The sequence below is a fragment of the Balaenoptera physalus genome, assembly GCF_965194825.1.
Source record: "Balaenoptera physalus genome assembly, chromosome: 6".
NCBI lineage: Eukaryota > Metazoa > Chordata > Mammalia > Artiodactyla > Balaenopteridae > Balaenoptera > Balaenoptera physalus.
Window position 1 is genome coordinate 67,094,153 of NC_138885.1, and position 9,116 is coordinate 67,103,268.

Sequence of the window (9,116 nt, forward strand, 5' to 3'; positions counted from 1 at the left end):
ACAATCCGCTCGCCTCCCTGCTGCCGGAGCCGGTGGGGCCGGCTTTCTTTGGTGCCAGGAAGGGGCGAGGTTTGCTCTTGCTTTTCCTCCTGCCAGCCTAATATTCCAGCTACCTCCGTACTCACCTAACCTCAGGGGAGGCCTCCTTCCCATCTCACTGCCCCAGCCTCCTCCTCAGCCCTCACAGAGAGCCTGATGGGCGCCAACGCCAGGTCACTGGTTCAGCCTCTTGACGCAGCACGGGACGCTCCCATGTGCCTCCGTGCACCCCAGGCCAGGCAGGACCCTCCCTTTTAACAACTATCACCTGCCCTGTTCTATAAGATAAGCAGACTTAAAGTCAAACACAGGTTCAGGAGACAGCCACCCACAAGGTATGAGTTGAGAGTATAGCAATGAGGCTAAAATACATGAGTCGGGGGATCATTCCCCAAAATCAATGGTACAGAGCACAGGGATCCTGAGTGGGAAGAAGAGATTTGACACTTTTCACATAGATTGGCTAGGGTCACCCTAAATCGTTGACACAGGGTTTGGTGTCAACCTAAAACTTCTGGTTTAGTGTCACCTGAAGCTTGGTTCAAATCCCTGCTCCACCACTGATTGTATGACACTGGGCAACGTTTTTAACCTCTCTGAACTTCAGTTTCTTTATGTATAAAATAGGCAATAATGACATCTACTTTGCAGAACTATGTTGAGGATTAAATGAGGTGATATATATAAAATATTAGCATAATACAAGGCAGTTAGTAAACATTCAAAAAGTGGTCATTGCTATTATTATTATCATCATCTCAAATTTTTGCTTAGAACTCATCTTAATAACAAGGTTATTTCCTACCACTTCCTAATTTAACTTGCACAACTGTGTAGAGAATATCAATTGAACTTGAACAAGAAATCTAGTGGATGGGTTTGTAAGTCAATACCTGCTTGTCAATCAATCTATTAAGCAAAGATAATTCAGATTCAGCAAACAACCCCTGGGCATCTGCCATCTACCAGGCATATTTTAAGTTATCGATAAAACCCTTTTCTTTCTTATGGCTGAATAATAGTCCATTATATGTATATACCACATTTTCTTTTTCCATTCATCCACTGATGTACCTTTAGGTTGTTTGCACAGACACTTTTTAGTTTACAAAATGCTTTCAAATATGTTATCACGTTTGATCCTCACTAAGGCTGGCAACAGCTCCATTTCCATTTTACAAAAGAGAATATAGAGTCAGAAGGTTAAGTGTCTTGTGGAAAGCTAAAGCCAAGAATAGATATATATATATAGATATATAGATATATATATAAAATCTTCATGCTGATACTCCACTTTCTCTTATAGTGGTAACCAGGAAGATAGTCTGGAGAAGCCTGCTGGGAGAGGCAAAAAGAAGGCAAGGAAAAAGAAAGAAAAAAAAACTGTTCTGCATGAAAAACAAATAGGAGTTTCAGGAAGAGGGGAGAGAGGAGAGTGCACAGCTGAGCAATATGAGCAAGTAAATAGATAAAAGGTTCTTTAGAAATGGGAATCTCCGGAATTAAAATTGTTAAAGATTTTTGCATTTCTTTGATGTAAACCGCCAAATTCCTAAACCTTTACAAACATCTGCTATGTACCCCAAAATTCTTGTGAGAGTGGGTTTTAGTAAACAGGCTGAAACATCACTTCGGACCCAAAAGAAAACTCGCAAAGGAGAGTGAGGTGACCCAGACACTGAAGAGTTCAGCAGATGTCAGAGTCAGGCCAGACGTGACAATGAAGACAAGCCACGCCCCAGGGTGCCCAGAGAGCTCATCGGAGGCAGAGGTGACTCCTGCTCTCAAGATGGCATTCAATCCAATTTCATTTGAATTTCAGGGGACAAGGAATTACAAAACAATTTGGCACTTTGAGGAAAGATAGGGTCTAAAACCCGTGTCTGATTGCCAATTTGGGGGAAGTTTTCAGTTTGGAGTTTTATTGGCTGGAGATGGGGATGAGAAGATAATTTGAACAGAATACCTCCTGGCTACACTTCCAAGGAACCTTGAAAGCCCTTGGACTTCTTTGCAAGGGAAAGATTAGACAGATGGCTCTCATGACCAAGTAATTCTGGACACTGTTAAGTGTACAACTTCCCAAGGCCTCCTGTGGCCAAATGTGTTTACAAATGCACATAAGCTTGGAGCTGAAAGGATTAGAGCATCGGTTTTCAAATTTTCTTTAGCAATAAATCCTTTTCCTCATACCAACTCTTACACAGACAGCACAGGAGAATGAGGCTGGGAACACGAAGCCCACACCCCCAGCCAAAACCAGGGAAGCAATTTTTTAAAACCCCAGACATTTAGGGGGAAAATCAATCTTTCCTGGAAAAGTTTATGTTATGTTAATTTTCTGTTACAACAGAAAAGAAAAATCCTCAAAAATATTGTTTTGACCAATCTAGGGTGGAAAAACATCAGATTGGGTTGGGGAGTGTTGGTGGGGATTGACTAGGAAAGGGGCATGAGGGAACGCTCTGGGGCATTAGTAATTTTTTTATATCTTGTTGGGGGGTTGAGTTACATTTGTCAAAATGCAACAAATGTATATTTCAGATTTGTATATTTCATTGATGTAAATGTTATATCCAGTGGGTAAAAAACTATAAACAAATATTGATCTCTAATGATATGCATGTTGAAGTATTCAAGGGGAAGTGTACAGATGTCTGCAAATTACTTTGCAATACATCCAAAACAAAACAAGATGGCCTGACGGATGGATAAAGGGATAGGTATGTGACAAAGCAAGGATGGTAAAATGAGAACAGTAGAATCTAGGTGGTTGAGCATACAATTTCAATTGTGCTGTATGCTTAAAATTTTTCCTAACAAAATGTTGGAAAAAAAAGAGTCCTTATCTTTTAGAGATACATATTAAATACTTATGGATAAAGTTATACAATATCTGATTTGCTTCAAAATAATGTGGAGGAACAAGTGTGAGGGAGCATAGAGGAAATAAGATTGGCCAACAGATCCTAATTGTTGAAACTGGTAGTGGGTACATTGGGTGGTCTTAGTCAATTCAAGCTGCTGTAACAAAATACCACAGACAAGGTGGCTTAAACAACAAACCTTCATTCCCCACAGTTCTGGAGGCTGGGAAGTCCAAGATCAAGGGGCTGGCAGATTCAGTGTTTGGGGAGAGCCCTCCCTCTCCCTGGTTTGTATATACCATCTTCTCAAACAGGAAGCAAGCTCTCTCCTGTCTCTTTCTAATCTCCTCATGAGGCTCCACCCTTGTGACCTAATCACCTCCCAAGGACCCCACCTCCAAATGCCATGACTGGGGATTAGACTTTCAACTTATGAATTTAGAAGGGGACACAAACATTCAGGAGTTCGTTTTACCATTCTGTCTACTTTTGTGTATATGTGTACAATTTCCATAATAAAAACTTTTTAGAAATGAAAAAAATAATACTGCATTACATATCCTTTTTTAAAGCTTTCTCCTAATTTCTATTTTGTAAATATGATAAAATATTGTGTTAAAAAGCTTTTTAAAAAGCAGCAAACGTTTTACCCCTTATGTCCACTAGAGTAATGGGTCCCCACTTAAAAGATCAAGGTAGCAGACTTCCCTGGTGGCACAGTGGTTAAGAATACACCTGCCAATGCAGGGGACACGGGTTCGAGCCCTGGTCCGGGAAGATCCCACATGCCATGGAGCAACTAAGTCCATGCGCCACAACTACTGAGCCTGCGCTTTAGAGCCCATGAGCCACAACTACTGAGCCCGCGAGCCACAACTACTGAAGCCCACGCACCTAGAGCCCGTGCTCTGCAACAAGAGAAGCCACCGCAGTGAGAAGCCCACGCACCACAACGAAGAGTAGCCCCCACTCGCCGCAACTAGAGAAAGCCCGCGTGCAGCAACGAAGACCCAACACAGCCAAAAATAAATATAATTAATTAATTTTTTAAAAAAAGATCAAGGTAGCGATTGTGCTCTCTCATCAAATTCATTTAACTATAATCATGCCTGAAGTGAAGAGCCAGTATCCCTTCTGAAAGGATGTCTCATGAAGCATCAGTATGGAATTCCAAGTTATGAAATTATACCTGACTCTGGTTCCTGACATAGGTGTCCCCGAAACAAGATAATAAGAAGCTGCTCCTTCGGGTGCGGCTGCCGTGCCAGCTTCTGGAGCACAAGCCCCGGCCACCCCGGCCAGGAAAGAACCCCAGGCCCGGGGAGTTCCAGGACTTGCCCGCACAGGAACCCAGGTTTCCTGCGGCCAGAGTCACTGCTCCTACTTGTTTCCACACTGCCTTTCTAGCAAAATGCTTGAACTCTCAAACCAAAAAGAAAAAAGGATCACAGTCTTGCAATTTATCAAAATGAAATTTCTCCCGTATGTTCCCTACGCAACAAAGCTCGATTCAAAGCAACGCCCCCGCATGCTGATGTTTGGCCAAACCAGCTCAGGCTTCACAGTGGGGTCAGAAACATGACAAAGCCCGGCTAGGTTCCCAGATCTTCCATCCTTCCCGCTCTTAAGAAAAGCTCCCTCCCCCCAACTCCTTCCTCTGGGCACTCTCTCCCCCGACTTGAACTTTCCTGTGGTATTTCAAAACGTTCCTTATGAACCTGGACAAAACACGAACAATTGAGGCCTTGGAAAACTGGAACGTTGTTTCCTGAACAATTTCAAACCTAAAAATAAATGAGTGACCGTGTGTTCTGAGTTCTGGACAAAAGCCCCAAATGTCATTCTTTTGCACCTGAACTGGTTCACCTGTGCCTGTGCAAGGGAGGCCCCCACCTCCCTGGGTGGAAATAGTGCCGGTTATTGTGCTGTGTGCTTTAAGCTTTGGGTATTGTTAAAGAGCATTCCCCTAAGGGCAAGAGATGTACCTGGGTGATGGAGCACAGAGAACAAAGCGAGCGTGTGGAGGGAGTGATGGGCCAGCAGGGACTGGCGGGTCCAGTGCGCACTGGCCGGCCAGTAGGCTCTGCCCCTCGGTCTCCCTGAGGCCCGCTCAGCACACTGGTAACAGAGCAGGGAACATGCCCCAAAGCTAGAAGGCCGTGTGGGAGCTGCCACAGGGAGCAGATGTAGGTCAGCCCTTGCAGGTGAGCTGGCACCACACAGTGGCTAAGAGAGAGGGCTCCGGCGCCAGCCCACCTTGGGCTTGGACCTCGGCTCCTCCACTTCCGGCTGGGTGACCTTGAGGAAGTAACCCGGTTTCTCCAGGTCTCAGTTTCCCCACCTCTAAAGCAGGGATCATCACAGCCAGGTTGATCAAGCACCTTCCACAAGCCAGGTCCTATTCCGAGAGCTTGATGTGCAACCTTCTGGACAACCATCTAATGTCGATATATTCGATATACATGTCCCCATTTTAATTGTCTAAGTCAATGTCTAAAGGTCACACAGCTGCTCCGTGGTGGATCCCAGCCTCAAGCCAGGCCATGGGACTCCAGAGCCTGCTCCTTTAACCACTAGACTCTCTTACCCCCATTTTGGGGTCATTTTGCAACAATGATTATTCATAAGATCCTCTGGGCTCCCCCCAGCCAAAAAATGTTATAAAGCAATAGCTGAAGGAGCAGGCCCTATTCACCTAAGGCCGGAACAAGCAGGAACAAGTTCCCCATGGCTCAGTTAGACTCAAACCAAACTGGGAAGAGAGGAGAGGGCCAGGGCCCAGGGGAGGACGTCCAGAGGCTGATGCCACGAGGACCACCGAGAGACACCAAAGGGGGCTGCCAGATCCAGGTAAGAAGGCCAGAAGGGAGCCAAGATCCAGGTAAAGAAGAGCTTTCCACGGCGAGCTCAGTTATTGTCAGGAAATGTGACTGTCAGTCCTGGAAATGACACCAACCTAAAATCTAAGAAGTTCAGCTCAGCATCCAACCCGGAGAAGGCTGGACAGAACAATCACCACAGGCAAACCCTGGAGGATTAGCACAATGCCGCCTAGAAGGCGGGTGTAGAAAAGGGGATGAGAAGAAGCCCAGGCCATTTGTAACTCAGGGTCAAACCGGAACAGTGCACAACTGCTATTTCTTAGTCTACGTTCCTATCCAAATATGTGTTACTTGTGTCAGCTCCCCTGAGAGACTAACAGTAAAAAGCCCTTACAAATGAAAAATATTGTGCATGTATTTCAGTGACAGCAAGGAAGTAGGGTTGATGGAAAAGACACAGCTTGCTTTGAAGACAGCTCCAGGAGAGGGAGAATTGGGAAATGAGAGACAAGTGGGCCAAGTCCCAAGGGCTTATTGGATAAAAGAACGAACTACGTGGCAGCCCGTTGAGGCTGCCGAGATGGATGCGGGGTAGCTAGGAGGAGGGCTTGTGTTCTCGGACTCATTATCTAACCCTTTGGTGACACCCACAAGGCCTGGAAGGGTCTGCAGATAAAGCTTAGACCCGGAGAGGAGACAGTCACGGGGCGCTGCCGGCTGAGCACAAGCGCGTGGGAGCCCAGGGCAGGGTCTACACCCTGCTTTACTTTCCCACCAGGTCACCTTGTCATCAACAGTGTCAGCCTCTGATGAGCCTCCATCCTCTCTGCACCTCTATCCTTGTGAGGAGACGTGAAGGGAAAAAGGAGCTCTGGGTCTCATCAAGACTAAGAGGAGGTCAGAACTGGGGCCTGTAAGAAGTGAGGGGATGGTCTGGGACCCTAGAAGCTGACCCCGAGAGGGCGACCCACGAAGGGAGCCCGCAGAGAATGGGTCTCCCGGACTGACCACCCTCCAGGCAGGGCGAGAACCTCCCCTCTGGCACCCAGAGCCCACACCAGCTAATTCTCCTTCAACACACAGAGAATAGGCACGTGATCAGCGTGCAACCCACCACCCTCTGATCCTCCATCAGGAGGGACTCGGAGCCCAAGTTTTTGTGCAGACCCTTCAGCCTACGCCTCTTGCTGGAATCAGTCACCTCTCACAGCTTGGAGGCAGTGCCCGTTATGAATACTCTGCTCCCACCAGATGAGGAAGATCCCGAACAACAGAAAGAAAAAAAGAGAAAAGAAACATGTCTTGCTGCATCTAAACCAGGCATGGAAGTCAGCCTTTGGCCTTGTGTTTGTTTAGCCAAGGTCAAAAACAATGCTTTACAGGGAATTCCCTGGCAGTCCAGTGGTTAAGACTCGGCGCTTTCACTGACATGGGCCCGGGTTCAATCCCTGGTTGGGGAACTAGATCCCGCAAAAGGAGCAGAGCGGCCAAAAAAACAAAAAACAAAACAATGCTTTGCAAAGAATGACAATTATGCCAAAGCTACACATTCCAATTTCTGGAATAAGGTATAAAGAAAAGGACTACATGAAATAAAACATAAAATATGTTGTGACTTGTTTAGCATGTAAAGTGATCGTTTTTGTATAACAAATACCAGTCACTTGAAACTTTTATAGATGACTTTAAGTCATGTCACATTTCCAAAATGCTCTAGTGCAATAGAAACATTTAAAAAGCATTGCCCGTTACTCTCTGTTAACAGTGATGTGCTTGAGACCAATTCCCTGATGAAATACTGAAAACATCAGAAGAAGTGCAGATTTCAATGAGACTTGAGTAAGCCTTCCCAGAACCAACCAAAGATCCATCTATAAAACCTGGCGTGCGAGCACTGAGACTCACGCGCAGGCAAAGCAAAACGACGACTCAACCAACATCAAGTGTTGACTCTGGATCAAGGAAAAGCATCACCTGGGCAGTGATTGCCCTCTTGGGGAAAAAGGAAAAAAGTTCTGTGCTGACTATATCTAGAAAATTTCTTTAATGACAAATGTATTTTTACATAAGTTTCCATAGCAATACTGTGGTTCAAATAGAAAAATGAAAAATTTTTGTATGTCCTACAGGAAATAATTTTTGAGGTTGTGCCTATATTTCTGTCCCCAGCCACCAACTAAGCTTATCACCATTACCCTGCCTGGGAAAAGAAGCATACTGTTTTCTATGTAAGAAGATAAGGTATCAGGCTAAGCTAAAAGCAAACTGGACTCCATTTTATGGATAAAGAAGATGTGGCGCATATATACAATGGAATATTACTCAGCCATAAAAAGAAACGAAATTGAGTTATTTGTAGTGAGGTGGATGGAGTTAGAGTCTGTCATACAGAGTGAAGTAAGTCAGAAAGAGAAAAACAAGTACAGTATGCTAACACATATATATGGAATCTAAGGAAAAAAAAAAAAGGTCATGAAGAACCTAGTGGCAAGACGGGAATAAAGACACAGACCTACTAGAGAATGGACTTGAGGGTATGGGGAGGGGGAAGGGTAAGCTGTGACAAAGTGAGAGAGTGGCATGGACATATATACACTACCAAACGTAAAATAGATATAGCTAGTGGGAAGCAGCCGCATAGCACAGGGAGATCAGCTAGGTGCTTTGTGACCACCTAGAGGGGTGGGATAGGGAGGGTGGGAGGGAGGGAAATGCAAGAGATATGGGAACATATGTATATGTATAACTGATTCACTTTGTTATAAAGCAGAAACTAACACACCATTGTAAAGCAATTATACTCCAATAAAGATGTTAAAAAAAAAAAAAACTGGACTCCATTTTAACAGAAGGCGATTTAGCATAAAATTCAAGGGTCTGGGCTTTGGAGTCAGAAAACCTTGCCTGTGGACCCTAGTTCCCTCCTAGATGTCAGACCTTGTTCCTCTTTCTGCCTTAGATGCCCCTCACGTACAGTGGTCTACCTCGTAGAATCGCTATGAGAAATGAGAGAGATTCTTGGAGCTACCACTTAGGGATCCTCAGTGAGATATTCAGCTTGAACACATGTATTTATCTCATTTCCCTTCTAAAAGAAATGAAATAGATAAAAACTCATGAGGATAAGAACACAGTTATGTACAAAAAAAATGTCAACAAAATTCAGGAGATAGAAAGTGGATGGAGGAATGGTATCTGACTCAGCAGAGCCCCTTCAGAGAGGGATGACAAGGAGGAGCAAACTGAGTTGCTCCCACAAAACCCCAGGAAGGGCTTCCCTGGTGGTGCAGTGGTTGAGAATCTGCCTGCCAATGCAGGGGACACGGGTTCGAGCCCTGGTCTGGGAGGATCCCACATGCCGCGGAGCAACTAGGCCCGTGAGCCACAA